General features: G+C 48.1%; 1 protein-coding gene across 1 annotated transcript in view; it reads left to right on the forward strand.

The window, feature by feature from the left end:
• Positions 1–1,987: 1,987 nt before the first annotated feature.
• The window catches only part of LOC141271440 (uncharacterized), an 83,678-nt gene continuing 67,442 nt past the window's right edge, over positions 1,988–18,223 (forward strand). The window contains exon 1 of the mRNA XM_073681515.1: positions 1,988–2,074. The gene's annotated coding sequence lies outside the window, so the exon portion shown is untranslated. The remainder of the gene's footprint in view (positions 2,075–18,223) is intronic.

Genomic DNA, 18,223 nt, shown 5'->3' on the forward strand with positions numbered 1-18,223 from the left:
TATACAGTTACACAAAATAAAAGGAATTAATAAAAGAACTTACTAGACCGATCGCAGAGACGATTCAGTTTAACTGGAGGGTATCGCTCCAATGGACTGTTATGGAATGGGACCCCTGCTTAGACAAATATGTATCTCCCGGCACGAGTATAGACCCATATTCAGCTTGATCTTTTATGCCAAAGGGGGGCCCTGCCCACACACTCCCCTGTGATGACCTCACGTGGGCTGGTCCCCACCCTTCTTGGTTTTATCAAATCTCTAATTTCGGTGATATCTCCTCGCTCAAGGATCGCAGAAGTTAGCAAGTGATGCCATATTTTTTTATTGTGATTTTACCTTTACTTCGAGACCACATATGACATGGCTGCTGTCCGTTATTTTTGTGTTCTTGAGCTACAGCTCACCGTCGGGGCTCACAGACATGGAAAAATATGCATATTCTTCCTTAGTTAACCCCGCCGCTAAAAATGTGTCCCATCACAATTGGAATTATAGAACTTCCAATATTCCATATTTCATTTCGGTGCCTACGAGTCTGCCTGATCTCTGGTGATTAAAGGAGTTTGCAAATGAGAATGACCTGGCTATTGTACGGAGTGTGATAGTTTCCCTTTGAAGCCACAACAAGATGTTTCCCGTCCCTTTCAGTCTCTGGCCCATATGTCCAAAGGTGTCTATTCGCCAACCATGTCTCTCCATTTGGTATAGTAACTAGCTTGGATAATTCCACCGGGATGTTGGTGGAACTGTTCGTCGAACACATTAGAACACTGTCGAACAACGTCGAACACCGTTAAAACCAATGGCAGGCAAATAAAAACACATAGAAAACACCTTCAAAGATGTCCAAAAGCTGACAGACTGCTCAGAAGACACTCTCCTATGGATGCGCCATTTCTGGGGCGGCTGACGGCTGGTGTTTCTAGCCTGGGAGGGGGCCAATATTCATGCACCCTTCCTGGGCTATTAATATCAGCCCCCAGCTGTCTGCCTAGCCTTTGCTAGCTATTAAAATAGGGGGGACCCCACGTCATTTTTTGGGGGGGTCCCCCATTTTAATAGCTAGCAAAGGCTAGGTATTCAGCTGGGGGCTGATATTAGTAGCCTGGGAAGCTCCGTGGGTATTACCCCCTTCCCAGGCTTCAAACATCTGCCCCAGTCGTCTGCTTAACCTCCGCTAGATACTAAAATTACGAGTAACACCACGCCAATTTTTTTTTCAATAAATCCTTTATTTTAACACTAAATGACAAGTACAGTAATCAACACTGTCACTGTACTTCATATATATGTGACTGACATGTTTATATCTATCTAATCTATGTGTGATGCTCTATTCTTTCTGTTATAAATTGTCGGGTACCGGTGTATGCCGTTGCTGAATTGCCGGCCGGCTTTTTTAAAGAGAGCGTCTTCTGAGCAGTTTGTCAGCTTTTAGACATCTTTGAAGGTGTTTTCTATGTGTTTTTATTTGCCTGTTATTGGTTTTAACGGTGTTCGACGTTATTCGACAGTGTTCTAAGGTGTTCGACGAACAGTTCCACCAACATCCCGGTGTTCGACAAACCGAACCCGAACACTACGGGGGTGGCTCAACACTACTCCTGATATACGGCCATAATGGAGACTGTACAGTAACAGAGCAGCGAGCGACGTCAGGAGGGAAGTGACCCAATCTAATCCAATACAGACAGACCCTGATATAGAGACACAGACGGGAACACGTTCTGTCTCCTGGAATGTGACCGCAGCACTGAGGGGGTTAATAGTAATGGGGGATCTCCACATACCTCCACCTGCAGAGCCGCCACCACATATATGACTGTGACTGAATCCTAGTGGGTGATAGGATCTGCTCCCTCCGTCCACCAGGATTCAGTCATGTTCCCGTTATCACACACAGTCTGTTCCTTCTTATTCTCGCTGCCATCATTACCTGACACTCAGCTTCATGTCTGACATGTGGCCGCTTCCTACACACTCTACAATAACTCCTCCCCTCCTGTGACCTCATCACAGGTCCTGTGCGCACAGAACAGCCATATATGTGGTGGCGGCTCTGCAGGTGGAGGTATGTGGAGATTCCCCATTACTGGGTGGGGGGACATTAACCCCTCCATTCCCGGAGATAGTGCCCCTTCCCCCAGTTCTGCCATGTGTATATGTACAGTAATATAACGCTGGATGTGCTCATGTATACAGGGGGCATTAACCCCTCCATTCCTGGAGATAGTGCCCCCTCCCCCCAGTTCTGCCATGTGTATATGTACAGTAATATAACGCTGGATGTGCTCATGTATACAGGGGGCATTAACCCCTCCATTCCCGGAGATAGTGCCCCCCTCCCCCCAGTTCTGCCATGTGTATATGTACAGTAATATAACGCTGGATGTGCTCATGTATACAGGGGGCATTAACCCCTCCATTCCTGGAGATAGTGCCCCCTTCTCCCAGTTCTGCCATGTGTATATGTACAGTAATATAACGCTGGATGTGCTCATGTATACAGGGGACATTAACCCCTCCATTCCCGGAGATAGTGCCCCCTTCTCCCAGTTCTACCATGTGTATATGTACAGTAATATAACACTGGATGTGCTCATGTATACAGGGGGCATTAACCCCTCCATTCCCGGAGATAGTGCCCCCTTCTCCCAGTTCTACCATGTGTATATGTACAGTAATATAACACTGGATGTGCTCATGTATACAGGGGGCATTAACCCCTCCATTCCCAGAGATAGTGCCCCCTTCTCCCAGTTCTACCATGTGTATATGTACAGTAATATAACTCTGGATGTGCTAATGTATACAGGGGGCATTAACCCCTCCATTCCCGGAGATAGTGCCCCCTCCCCCCAGTTCTGCCGTGTGTATATGTACAGTAATATAATTCTGGATGTGCTCATGTATACAGGGGGCATTAACCCCTCCATTCCCGGAGATAGTGCCCCCCTTCCCCAGTTCTGCCATGTGCATATGTACAGTAATATGACTCTGGATGTGCTCATGTATACAGGGGGCATTAACCCCTCCATTCCCGGAGATAGTGCCCCCCTCCCCCCAGTTCTGCCATGTGTATATCTACAGTAATATAACGCTGGATGTGCTCATGTATACAGGGGGCATTAACCCCTCCATTCCCGGAGATAGTGCCCCCTTCTCCCAGTTCTACCATGTGTATATGTACAGTAATATAACACTGGATGTGCTCATGTATACAGGGGGCATTAACCCCTCCATTCCCAGAGATAGTGCCCCCTTCTCCCAGTTCTACCATGTGTATATGTACAGTAATATAACGCTGGATGTGCTCATGTATACAGGGGACATTAACCCCTCCATTCCCGGAGATAGTGCCCCCTCCCCCCAGTTCTGCCGTGTGTATATGTACAGTAATATAATTCTGGATGTGCTCATGTATACAGGGGGCATTAACCCCTCCATTCCCGGAGATAGTGCCCCCCTTCCCCAGTTCTGCCATGTGCATATGTACAGTAATATAACTCTGGATGTGCTCATGTATACAGGGGGCATTAACCCCTCCATTCCCGGAGATAGTGCCCCCCTCCCCCAGTTCTGCCATGTGTACATGTACAGTAATATAACTCTGGATGTGCTCATGTATACAGGGGGCATTAACCCCTCCATTCCCGGAGATAGTGCCCCCTCCCCCCAGTTCTGCCATGTGTATATGTACAGTAATATAACTCTGGATGTGCTCATGTATACAGGGGGCATTAACCCCTCCATTCCCGGAGATAGTGCCCCCTCCCCCCAGTTCTGCCATGTGTATATGTACAGTAATATAATTCTGGATGTGCTCATGTATACAGGGGGCATTAACCCCTCCATTCCCGGAGATAGTGCCCCCCTTCCCCAGTTCTGCCATGTGCATATGTACAGTAATATAACTCTGGATGTGCTCATGTATACAGGGGGCATTAACCCCTCCATTCCCGGAGATAGTGCCCCCCTCCCCCAGTTCTGCCATGTGTACATGTACAGTAATATAACTCTGGATGTGCTCATGTATACAGGGGGCATTAACCCCTCCATTCCCGGAGATAGTGCCCCCTCCCCCCAGTTCTGCCATGTGTATATGTACAGTAATATAACGCTGGATGTGCTCATGTATACAGGGGGCATTAACCCCTCCATTCCCGGAGATAGTGCCCCCCTCCCCCAGTTCTGCCATGTGTATATGTACAGTAATATAACGCTGGATGTGCTCATGTATACAGGGGGCATTAACCCCTCTATTCCTGGAGATAGTGCCCCCTTCCCCCAGTTCTGCCATGTGTATATGTACAGTAATATAACGCTGGATGTCCTCATGTATACAGGGGGCATTAACCCCTCCATTCCCGGAGATAGTGCCCCCTTCCCCCAGTTCTGCCATGTGTATATGTACAGTAATATAACACTGGATGTGATCATGTATACAGGGGGCATTAACCCATCCATTCCCGGAGATAGTGTCCCCTTCCCCCAGTTCTGCCATGTGCATATGTACTGTAATATAACACTGGATGTGCTCATGTATACAGGGGACATTAACCCCTCCATTCCCGGAGATAGTGCCCCCCTCCCCCAGTTCTGCCATGTGTATATGTACAGTAATATAACGCTGGATGTGCTCATGTATACAGGGGACATTAACCCCTCCATTCCTGGAGATAGTGCCCCCTCCCCCCAGTTCTGCCATGTGTATATGTGCAGTAATATAATGCTGGATGTGCTGATGTATACAGGGGACATTAACCCCTCCATTCCCGGAGATAGTGCTCCCTTCCCCCAGTTCTGCCATGTGTATATGTACAGTAATATAATGCTGGATGTGCTCATTTACTCAGGGGACATTAACCCCTCCATTCCTGGAGATAGTGCCCCCTCCCCCCAGTTCTGCCATGTGTATATGTACAGTAATATAACGCTGGATGTGCTCATGTATACAGGGGGCATTAACCCCTCCATTCCCGGAGATAGTGCCCCCTTCCCCCAGTTCTGCCATGTGTATATGTACAGTAATATAACACTGGATGTGATCATGTATACAGGGGGCATTAACCCATCCATTCCCGGAGATAGTGCCCCCCTCCCCCAGTTCTGCCATGTGTATATGTACAGTAATATAACGCTGGATGTGCTCATGTATACAGGGGGCATTAACCCCTCCATTCCCGGAGATAGTGCCCCTTCCCCCAGTTCTGCCATGTGTATATGTACAGTAATATAATGCTGGATGTGCTCATGTATACAGGGGATATTAACCCCTCCATTCCCGGAGATAGTGCCCCCCTTCCCCAGTACTGCCATGTGTATATGTACAGTAATATAACGCTGGATGTGCTCATGTATACAGGGGATATTAACCCCGCCATTCCCGGAGATAGTGCCCCCTCCCCCAGTTCTGCCATGTGTATATGTACAGTAATATAACGCTGGATGTGCTCATGTATACAGGGGGCATTAACCCCTCCATTCCCGGAGATAGTGCCCCCCTCCCCCAGTTCTGCCATGTGTACATGTACAGTAATATAACTCTGGATGTGCTCATGTATACAGGGGGCATTAACCCCTCCATTCCCGGAGATAGTGCCCCCTCCCCCCAGTTCTGCCATGTGTATATGTACAGTAATATAACTCTGGATGTGCTCATGTATACAGGGGGCATTAACCCCTCCATTCCCGGAGATAGTGCCCCCTCCCCCCAGTTCTGCCATGTGTATATGTACAGTAATATAATTCTGGATGTGCTCATGTATACAGGGGGCATTAACCCCTCCATTCCCGGAGATAGTGCCCCCCTTCCCCAGTTCTGCCATGTGCATATGTACAGTAATATAACTCTGGATGTGCTCATGTATACAGGGGGCATTAACCCCTCCATTCCCGGAGATAGTGCCCCCCTCCCCCAGTTCTGCCATGTGTACATGTACAGTAATATAACTCTGGATGTGCTCATGTATACAGGGGGCATTAACCCCTCCATTCCCAGAGATAGTGCCCCCTCCCCCCAGTTCTGCCATGTGTATATGTACAGTAATATAACGCTGGATGTGCTCATGTATACAGGGGGCATTAACCCCTCCATTCCCGGAGATAGTGCCCCCCTCCCCCAGTTCTGCCATGTGTATATGTACAGTAATATAACGCTGGATGTGCTCATGTATACAGGGGACATTAACCCCTCCATTCCCGGAGATAGTGCCCCCCTCCCCCAGTTCTGCCATGTGTATATGTACAGTAATATAACGCTGGATGTGCTCAAGTATACAGGGGGCATTAACCCCTCTATTCCTGGAGATAGTGCCCCCTTCCCCCAGTTCTGCCATGTGTATATGTACAGTAATATAACGCTGGATGTCCTCATGTATACAGGGGGCATTAACCCCTCCATTCCCGGAGATAGTGCCCCCTTCCCCCAGTTCTGCCATGTGTATATGTACAGTAATATAACACTGGATGTGATCATGTATACAGGGGGCATTAACCCATCCATTCCCGGAGATAGTGTCCCCTTCCCCCAGTTCTGCCATGTGTATATGTACTGTAATATAACACTGGATGTGCTCATGTATACAGGGGACATTAACCCCTCCATTCCCGGAGATAGTGCCCCCCTCCCCCAGTTCTGCCATGTGTATATGTACAGTAATATAACGCTGGATGTGCTCATGTATACAGGGGACATTAACCCCTCCATTCCTGGAGATAGTGCCCCCTCCCCCCAGTTCTGCCATGTGTATATGTGCAGTAATATAATGCTGGATGTGCTCATGTATACAGGGGACATTAACCCCTCCATTCCCGGAGATAGTGCCCCCTTCCCCCAGTTCTGCCATGTGTATATGTACAGTAATATAATGCTGGATGTGCTCATGTACTCAGGGGACATTAACCCCTCCATTCCCGGAGATAGTGTCCCCTCCCCCCAGTTCTGCCATGTGTATATGTACAGTAATATAACGCTGGATGTGCTCATGTATACAGGGGGCATTAACCCCTCCATTCCCGGAGATAGTGCCCCCTTCCCCCAGTTCTGCCATGTGTATATGTACAGTAATATAACACTGGATGTGATCATGTATACAGGGGGCATTAACCCATCCATTCCCGGAGATAGTGCCCCCCTCCCCCAGTTCTGCCATGTGTATATGTACAGTAATATAACGCTGGATGTGCTCATGTATACAGGGGGCATTAACCCCTCCATTCCCGGAGATAGTGCCCCTTCCCCCAGTTCTGCCATGTGTATATGTACAGTAATATAATGCTGGATGTGCTCATGTATACAGGGGATATTAACCCCTCCATTCCCGGAGATAGTGCCCCCCTTCCCCAGTACTGCCATGTGTATATGTACAGTAATATAACGCTGGATGTGCTCATGTATACAGGGGATATTAACCCCTCCATTCCCGGAGATAGTGCCCCCCTTCCCCAGTACTGCCATGTGTATATGTACAGTAATATAACGCTGGATGTGCTCATGTATACAGGGGGCATTAACCCCTCCATTCCCGGAGATAGTGCCCCCTTCCCCCAGTTCTGCCATGTGTATATGTACAGTAATATAGCGCTGGATGTGCTCATGTATACAGGGGGCATTAACCCCTCCATTCCCGGAGATAGCAGAACTGGGGGAAGGGGGCACTATCTCCGGGAATGGAGGGGTTAATGTCCCCTGTATAAATGAGCACATCCAGCGTTATATTACTGTACATATACACATAGCAGAACTGGGGGAAGGGGGGCACTATGTGTATATGTACAGTAATATAACGCTGGTTGTGCTCATTTATACAGGGGACATTAACCCCTCCATTCCCAGAGACAGTGCCCCCTTCCCCCAGTTCTGCTATGTGTATATGTACAGTAATATAACGCTGGATGTGCTCATGTATACAGGGGGCATTAACCCCTCCATTCCCAGAGATAGTGCCCCCTTCCCCCAGTTCTGCCATGTGTATATGTACAGTAATATAGCGCTGGATGTGCTCATGTATACAGGGGGCATTAACCCCTCCATTCCCGGAGATAGTGCCCCCCTTCCCCCAGTTCTGCTATGTGTATATGTACAGTAATATAACGCTGGATGTGCTCATTTATACAGGGGACATTAACCCCTCCATTCCCAGAGATAGTGCCCCTTCCCCCAGTTCTGCCATGTGTATATGTACAGTAATATAACGCTGGATGTGCTCATTTATACAGGGGACATTAACCCCTTCATTCCTGGAGATAGTGCCCCTTCCCCCAGTTCTGCCATGTGTATATGTACAGTAATATAACGCTGGATGTGCTCATGTATACAGGGGGCATTAACCCCTCCATTCCCGGAGATAGTGCCCCCTCCCCCCAGTTCTGCCATGTGTATATGTACAGTAATATAACGCTGGATGTGCTCATGTATACAGGGGGCATTAACCCCTCCATTCCCGGAGATAGTGCCCCTCTTCCCCCAGTTCTGCCATGTGTATATGTACAGTAATATAACGCTGGATGTGCTCATGTATACAGGGGATATTAACCCCTTTATTACCGGAGATAGTGCCCCCTTCCTCCAGTTCTGTCATGTGTATATGTACAGTAATATAACACTGGATGTGGTCAAGTATACAGAGGACATTAACCCCTCCATTCCCGGAGATAGTGCCCCCCTCCCCCAGTTCTGCCATGTGTATATGTACAGTAATATAACGCTGGATTTGCTCATGTATACTGGGGGCATTAACCCCTCCATTCCCGGAGATACTGCCCCCCCTTCCCCCAGTTCTACCATGTGTATATGTACAGTAATATAACGCTGGATGTGCTCATCTATACTGGGGGCATTAACCCCTCCATTCCCGGAGATAGTGCCCCCTTCCCCCAGTTCTGCCATGTGTATATGTACAGTAATATAACGCTGGATGTGCTCATGTATACAGGGGACATTAACCCCTCCATTCCCGGAGATAGTGCCCCCTCCCCCCAGTTCTGCCATGTGTATATGTACAGTAATATAACGCTGGATGTGCTCATGTATACAGGGGGCATTAACCCCTCCATTCCCGGAGATAGTGCCCCCTCCCCCCAGTTCTGCCATGTGTATCTCGCTGACGGCACACTGGGTTAACATAGTGGAAGCCGGTTGTTTAATCTGACAATTCTCGAGAGGGAGACTTTGAAGGAATGCCTTCAAACTATTTTTGCTGCAGGTCACGTACGACCCTCTAAGTCTCCTGTGGTCGTTGGGTTCTTTTTTTGTCAAAAAGAAGGATGGGGGTCTTAGGCCATGTCTGGATTTTCGGGAGATTAATAAGATCACTGTGCGCAATCCTTACCCGTTACCACTTATTCCGGATTTGTTCAACCAATTGACCGGAGCTAAATGTTTTTCTAAGGTTGACCTTCGTGGGGCATATAATTTGCTGCGGGTGAAGGACGGAGATGAATGGAAGACAGCTTTTAACACCCCGGAAGGTCATTTTGAGTGTTTGGTGATGCCTTTTGGGCTTACTAACGCCCCTGCATTTTTTCAAAATTTCATCAATGACATTCTGAGACCCTTGATCGGTAGGAGTGTTATTGTTTATGTCGATGACCTTTTGATTTAGTCATCGTATCTTGAGTCTCATTGGCAGAGAGTCCGCGAAGTTCTTCAGATACTAAGAGATAACACACTCTTTGCTAAATTGGAGAAGTGTCAGTTTGCTGTCAGGAAAATTAGTTTTTTGGGTTACTTTGTCTCTTGTGATGGTTGTGAAAGTTCAGGCTGTGCTGGAGTGGCCGAGGCCTGAGGATTTGAAGTCAGTACAGAGGTTTTTGGGGTTTGCCAATTATTACAGTAAATTCATAAAGAATTTCTCTGTCATCGCTAAACCCATCACTGATCTCACCAAAAAGGGTGCTAATACAGTCCAATGGTCCACTGAGGCTATTGAAGCTTTTGAGTATCTGAAGGAGAGGTTCAGCTCTGCTCCTGTTCTTATCCAGACGGATGAGTCCAAGCCAGTTTTGGTTGAGGTGGATGCCTCATTTATAGGCGTAGGGGCAGTTCTGTCCCAGGAGGGTGAGGATGGGGTGCATCCCTGTGCTTTCTTTTCAAAAAAAATTTCTGATTTTGGGAATCGTGAGTTGTTGGCTATTAAACTTGCGTTTGAGTATTGGTGACATTTTTTGGAGGGGACTCGACATCCTATACAGGTTTTCACTGATCATAAGAATTTGATTTATCTGGACGCAGCTAAACGTTTGAATGCCCGTCAGGCTAGGTGGGCACTGTTTTTTGCCTGGTTCAATTTTTCCGTAACCTTTGTCCCGGGGACAAAGAATGTTAAGGCTGACGCTTTGTCTCGTAGTTTCTCTCCAGCGGCGAATGCTGAGAGGGAGGAGTGTATTTTGCAGAGAGGGGTGGTGGTGGCTGCATTGGATTTTGAGTTAGAGAATAGCATCCTAGGAGCTCAGAGTGTGGCACCTACTAACACTCCGTTTGGTAAATTGTTTGTGCCTAGAGTCTTGAGGAGAGCATTGTTTGTTGAATGTCATGAGTCTCGGTTGGCGGGTCACCCAGGGATTTCGGAAACTAGGAAGTCTATCGGTCGGAGTTTCTGGTGGCCAGGGTGGCAAAGAGAAGTCATCAAGTGAGTGCGTCAGTGTTCTATGTGCGCTAGGTCGAAGGCCTCTCATGCTCCGGCTGCTGGGTTGCTATGCCACTTGGAAGTTCCTAGTACGCCATGGACGCACCTTGCCATGGATTTTATCACCGATCTGCCTTTATCGGAGGGTTTTTCTGTCATCTGGGTTGTTGTGGACCGGTTTAGTAAAATGTGTCATCTGGTTCCGTTCAACAAGTTACCTTGCGCCAAGACTCTTGCTAAGGCTTTTGTGAAGGAGATTTTCAGGCTCCATGGTGTTCCCACGGACATTGTTTCCGATAGAAGACTGTAGCGTCGGCGTCTCTGCCTCCTGCCTGGCAGAGACGCCGTCCCCCTTACCGCCACGGTCCTGCTCCGGCGTCTTCTGGCCTCCCTGCAGCTGCTGCTGGTGCACGCAGCTTCCCTGGCCCTGTGCTTAGGGCCCGCGCGCGCTCCCGCCCTCTTAAAGGGGCCGCACGCGCCGTCCTAGAAAGTCCCCGGCCAATGGCAGGAGGACTTCCCCCATAAAAGGCACCTCCTCCAATATGGAGGTGCTCGTGCAAGGTTGTTGCTCTGTATGCTAAACTCTGCTTCAGCCCACAAGTCCCGCTGCCTGTCTGACTACCAGTCTAGTCCGTCTGACTATAAGTCCATTCTGCCAGCCTGATTACCAGTCCAGCCCGACAGTCTGCTTACAGCCCAGTCCGCTAGTCTGTCTATGGGCTTGGCCAGTCTGCTTATCCGGAGCCTCCACCTGCTACCTGTCTCCGCCTGCCAAGGACACTCTCCAGCCCGAAGGTCTGCCTCCGGTCAAACCCGCCAGTCTGTCTATGGGCTAGGCTAGCCTGTCTACTTGGAGAACTTGCCTGTTACCTGGAGGCTCCTGCCTGCACCTGCCGTGTATACCTGACAGCCTACCTAGAGGCTCCTGCCCGTCACTTGCCGTGACCACCTGACAGCCTACCTAGAGGCTCCTGCCTGCACCTGCCGTGTATACCTGACAGCCTACCTAGAGGCTCCTGCCTGTCACTTGCTGTGACCACCAGACAGCCTACCTAGAGGCTCCTGCCTGCACCTGCCGGGTATACCTGACAGCCTACCTAGAGGCCCCTGCTAGTTTCCTGCCGTGTCTGCCAGCCCGTCTGCCCGGATCTCTCGTCAGCCTGCCTGCCTGCCGTGCTCATCTGCTGTACCGGTCAGTCTCTGCCTTCTGACCCGTGGGAGTCACCTGCTCTCATACAAGGTCGGTCCCCAGAGTAGCACCTGGTCCCTCTGCTCGGTCCTTCCCTGGTCACGGAGTCGATTGAGCCGCCGTACGGCCTTGGTCGGTCCGAGTTGATACCTAGTTATGCCCCTCTGGTCCCTCCTTGCACCGCAGCACGGAGGTTCCACCACCCGGATCCGTAACAAGGACCACAGTTTGTAGCTCGCTTTTGGTGTGCTTTTTGTGACAGATTGAAAATTCATTTGTCATTCTCGTCGGGGTATCATCCAGAGTCAAATGGACAGACTGAAAGGAAGAACCAGGATGTCGAGCAGTTTTTGAGATGTTTTGTGGCAGACAATCAGGAAATGTGGTCTGAATTTCTACCACTTGCGGAGTTTGCCCTTAATAATCATACTTCCTCCTCGGCTGGTTGTTCTCCTTTTTTTGTTGTACTGGCAGGTATCCATCTTTTGGTCCATTTTCCAAAGTTGGGGCTGCTGTACCAGAGGAGGACAATTTTTCTGGTGATTTGGAGAGGGTTTGGACCAGTGTACGCCTGAACCTTAAAGAAGCTAACAGGAGATCAAAAAGGTATTTTGACAAAAAAAGAAAGGAGTCCTTGTTTGCCGTTGGGGATATGGTTTGGTTGTCCTCTAGGAATCTTCGTTTGAAAATTCCTTCTAAAAAACTGGGGCCTAAATTTGTGGGTTATTTCAAAGTGGTTCAGATTGTTAACTCGGCAGCTGTGAGGTTGGGCATTCCCTCGTCCTGGAGGATTAATTCTGTGTTTCATGTGTCGTTACTTAAGAAGGCACACACTCCTGATAAACAGGCGAAGCCTACTGTTCCTCCTGTTGATGAGGACAGTGAATTTGAGCTTTCTCGCATTTTGGATTCCAGGTGACATTGAGGGAGATTACAGTATCTTGTGTCCTGGAGAGGTTTCGGCCCCGAGGATAATTCCTGGGTGAAGGCCGAGGACGTCTCGACCTCAAGGCTTATTAAGGCTTTTCACAGGAGATTTCCTGGTAAGGCTCGGCCTAGAGGATCCGGAGGATCCTCTTAAAAGGGGAGGTACTGTTAGAATCTATGTTGTTTTACTATCGGCCATCTTATTGTGGTTTGCTTGCTTCCAGTCTTTTCCTCTGGTGCTGGGTTTCTTGGTCACGTGATCTCTGCATTCTTTATTACCCAGCACCTGGCCCTCATTCCCTGCTGGACATCAGTGTTGTATCACTCGTGCTCTGGCTAAGTAGCTTTGTTTAGTTTGTCTTGCTTTTGACTATAGTTATCCTGGGACTTCTTGTTCCACCAGTTTTGTATTCTTTAATTTTTGTTTCTGCAACTAGCTTTTCTGTTAGGAAGTCTCCTGCTTTTGCTCCCAGTCCTTTTAGGGACCCCTTTTCCCCTTCCTACAGGTCTTCGTTTGAGTTCAGTGCAGGAGTTTCAGTGGGGCTATTCATAAGGAATAAGGCACCCACCCCAGCGTAGGGTTAAGCTGAGTCTCAGTGCGGGGACAGCTTTTCCCTCCTATTCCTTAGTTCTAAGTTGCAGAGCATAACACTGGATTGGGCCAGACATCTCAACACCACCGAATGATAGCAGCGTAACATAAATTTAAATCCAGTGTCTTTTTTGGGAGGTGTATTCCCATGCACCTTTTCACACCCACACATGGGTATACGCTTTCAGATTTTGGCTATTTGCTCTTGTCCTTCTCCTTCTCCTTATCCTCAACCACCATATCACCAGGGTGACCGTGGTCCGTGATGCAACACCCAGATAATTTTTTTAAAGGGTGTTTATGATGCCCGTAAGACAGTATGTTCATGTATACCCCCCAGGGGTAAATGTTTGCCAGCCCATACTCTTAGTGCATGGGCATTACAAGTATAGGAGACCCGCTCCTTTCTAATGGGAGCATTTTTTTATGAGGCCCTCCTCCACGTCTCTTCCAAGGGGCACTGGAGTGCCTCCCAATTTTTGGCAGCCCTTGCATTCACTGCATAGGCCAACACTATGGGAGACCCACTTCCTAATAATGGGAACATTTTTTTTCAGGAGGCCCTCCTCTACGTCTCTTCCAAGGGGCATTGGAGTAGGTCCAAATTTTTGGCAGCCCTTGCATTCACTGCATAGGCCAACACTATGGGAGACCCACTTCCTAATAATGGGAACATTTTTTCATGAGGCCCTCTACTTCTCTTCCAAGGGGCATTGGAGTGCCTCCCAATTTTTGGCAACCTTTGCATTCACTGCATAGGCCAACACTATGGGAGACCCACTTCCTAATAATGGGAACAGTTTTTTTCAGGAGGCCCTCCTCTACGTCTCTTCAAAGGGGCATTGGAGTAGGTCCAAATTTTTGTCCCGGCCACTCGCTGCATACGCAATAACAGTATAGGAGACCCACTCTTTAGTAATGGGAACAACAAAGCATAGCCAGCTGATGGCTCTCTAAGAATAGTGAGGGCCGACTTCTGGCCCTTTAAGAATAGTAAAGGCGGCCTGATGGCCCTATAAAAATAGGCTTTGTGACTTTCAGAATCCCTCCTTCATAAATGAAACAGGATGTGTCTGATGATGTGTCACACACCACATGGCCAGATAAGGTTGTAAAATGTTAAAATGACATTTCCCGGTGAATGCATTTGTCACGGTTGAAAGCAATGCAAAAGTGCAAAAACGCATCGTGTGAACATAGCCTATGGTTTAGAGGCGTATTTTTGTTTTTGGTTATTTATTTTGTCTTATATACAAGTCATTACCCTGGAAAGGATGTTCCTAACATATTTCCCAGGAAAATCCATTTTGGTTTCGTTTTTGTATGTTTTATTGTGAGTCCATAAAAGTGGTGTAATACCTCTGACAACACTGTTGACAGCAGTGACCTGGGAGTCAGAAATGCTTCCAGGAGTCTTCCCCATGCTGTTTTCATGCCATTTGAGCACTGTTCCCATCGATTTAGGAATTTTTAGGCCCTCTGCAGACCGTCGGGGGAGCCGCCTGAAAAATGCTCGAGTTTCCCATAGAATTACAGTGGTCTCGTTGCTCGGGTCGAGCACCCGAGTATTCCGATGTGCTCGACACGAGCAACGAGCACCCGAGCATTTTAGTGCTCGCCCATCACTAATTATCAGTCAGTGAAACTAACGCCAAACACTGCAATCGTGCTGATAGTTTCCCTTTAAATAATCTCCATCTTCAGCCCCAGAAAACGAGTTTTGCGTAGACAAATTCAAGAACACAATGGGGCTCATTCATCAAGACATTTTTTCGCTAATCTTAAAGAAAGGCCGAAGAAATAAGAGAATTCCTTTATTCTAAACTATTACACCTAAAATGAGGGAAATTACAGTTTTTCCATTTTTCCAGATTTCTACGAATATAAAAAACAGATATTTCTGTTCCCTCTAAATTTCCACCCCAGAGAGAAAGCGTCATCTGTCCCCAAGCCAGAGTGACCTCCCCTGTATACATGAGCACATCCAGCGTTATATTACTGTACATATACACATGGCACAACTGGGGGAGGGGCACTATCTCCGGGAATGGAGGGGTTAATGTCCCCTGTATACATGAGCACATCCAGCGTTATATTACTGTACATATACACATGGCAGAACTGGGGGAAGGGGGCACTATCGCCGCGAATGGAGAGGTTAATGTCCCCTGCATACATGAGCACATCCAGCGTTATATTACTGTACATATACACATGGCAGAACTGGAGGAAGGGGGCAACTATCTCCAGGAATGGAGGGATTAATGTCCCCTGTATACATGAGCACATCCAGCGTTATATTACTGTACCGTCCCTGCCCACAAGCACTTGTCCACGTGTCCGTGGTTAGATGGACTTTCCAATAACTGCATTGTTGAGGGCACGGCTAATGTTTTGGGACACGTGCTTGTGTAATGCGAGGACGGCACACCGGGAGAAATAGTGGCGGCTGGGGACCGAGTACCGAAGGACGGCCGCCGCCATCAGGTTGCGGAATGCTTATGTCTCCACGAGCCTAAAAGGCAATATTTCAAGCGCAAGCAGTCTCGAAATGTGGGAATTTAGTATTGTGGCCTGTGGGGCGTTGGCTGCGTATTTGCGCTTGCGTTCCAAGGACTGGGGTATGGGCAACTGAACGCTGCGCTGGGACAAGGATGTGGACGTGCTTCCTGATGGTGCTACTTGAGAGTGTGCAACGACAGGTGCAGGGCAGGAGGCATCCACGCATGCAACATGGACAGGGGGTTGGCTTGCATGCACAACAGCGGAAGAAGCAGTGGTGCCACCCGCAGACACTTTTCCTGGACCCTGGTATTCGGCCCACAAAGTCGGGTGCTTTGCTGCCATGTGCCTGATCATGCTGGTGGTGGTCGGGCTGGTAGTTTTGCCACCCCTGCTGATGGTGGCCTGGCAGGTGGTGCAACTGGCCTTTTTGGGTTATCAGTTGAGTTTTTAAAAAACAACCAGACTCGGGAAGACCTAACAGTTGTGCTGGCAACTTCCTTCGTGTTGGTGTTACGGGGAATGGTAGCCTGCCTTCTGTCTGCGGCCACCACAATGCTTCTTCCTGCCTGTTGTGGTGCTCTGCCTCCCTCTCCCTGTGTGCTGCTGTCCTTGCTCTGCATGTCCTCCTGCCAGGTTGGGTCAGTTACTATATCATCCATCACCTCGTCTTCCACTTCCGCACCCTGGTCCTCCTCCTGACTTTCTGACAATTGTGTCTCATCATCGTCCACGTCTTGTGACACTTTCCCACCGTTGCCTTCGTGTGACCGTGGCTGCTCAAATATTTGGGCATCGCTACATGCAATCTCCTCTTGCTCCGCTTTAAGTTGACCGGGCGAGAGGCCCGAATCTATAAATGGAAAAGTGAACAGCTGTTCGGAGTGTCCAAGTGTGGGATCAGTTGTCTCCAGGCACTCAGCATGGTGGGAGGAAGGAGGATCAAGGTGAGGAATATGCAGTCCAGACTCACGGCTACTGAGACTTGACCGTGTGGAAGACAGGGTGGTGGTGGTGGTGGCAAAGTGACTGGAAGCATTATCTGCTATCCGACCAGCAACCTTTTGATACTGCCCTGGGTTTAATAGTGGTGTGCTGCGGTCCCCTAGGAATTGGGACAGGAAGGTCGGGCGAGAAGATGTGGGTGTTTGTTGTGACACAATTTCAGCTTGCCGACGGCCTCAGCCTCGGCCTCTGCATGCACCATCACCATCACGTCCAGTTCCCCATCCCTTGACACGTGCCTTGCCCATTTTAAATGGAGGACAATATCTTCCATGCTCACTACAAAGTTATATGTGATCCGTGTGACAGACAAACCACAGTTTTAAATACCTGGCCTGAAGGTAACTATTTTGAACAACAAACCCGTGTCAAAAACTTCACTGAAACAAAATTTTAATGGAGGCCGGAAATGGCAATATTTTCAGCACAATTATCCATGTGACGGACAAACCACAGTTTTAAATAGCTAGCCTGTAGGTAACTATTTTTAACAGCGCCGACTTCGTGTCAATCAGTTCACTGACACACTGCAACAAAATTTGAATGGAGGCCAGAAATGGCTGAATTTGGAGCAAACTTATATCTGATCCGTGTGACGGAGAAACCACAGTTTTAAATACCCGGCCTGTAGGTAACTATTTTTAACAGCGCCAACCTCGTGTCAATCAGTTCACTGGTGTCAATAGCTTCACTGACACACTGCAACAAAATTTGAATGGAGGCCAGAAATGGCAATATTTTCAGCAAAATTATATGTGATCCGTGTGACGGAGAAACCACAGTTTTAAATAGCTGGCGTGTAGGTAACTATTTTTTTTTGAACAATCATTTTTATTAAAGGTTTTAACATTTGGATAAATCATAAGTACAAAGATTTCACATCAAAGCTTTACATGAATACTCAAAGATATAAAATGCCCCCTACCCTTCTCCCCTCCCAAAATGCGGCAGTTTATGTAATGTATAACGTCTTCCATATCTGAAATAAAACTCTCATCTAACCAAGCAACTCTGTTCGTTTTAATTTTTGTCCTCCCTATTGTCCATGTTACATGATTACAAGTGTCCCGGAACCACCTGACTAGACCTTCAAGATCCCCAAAGTGCCTTGAATGTCGTTTAATAAGTACCACTCGGAATGAGCAAATGGCTGAACCACGCCCACGATTTCTTCTTGTGAGCATTTCCTTTCTAGGAATTGTCTCCACTTTTCAAAGAATTTCCCGGTCAGTTTGGTCTTATGCTTTTCTGCCTCCAATTTTTCTAAAAGCATCAGCTGTTTTAGGTTGGACACCACTTCCTTCACGGAGGGAGCCTTCTCCGATATCCAATTTCGTAGAATGCATTTTTTTTGCCAAGATCATGATACTGTGTATT

This window comes from Phyllobates terribilis, unplaced genomic scaffold (genome assembly GCF_046119375.1).
Source record: "Phyllobates terribilis strain yellow unplaced genomic scaffold, ASM4611937v1 Scaffold_5__5_contigs__length_657084704, whole genome shotgun sequence".
NCBI classification, from domain to species: Eukaryota; Metazoa; Chordata; class Amphibia; order Anura; family Dendrobatidae; genus Phyllobates; species Phyllobates terribilis.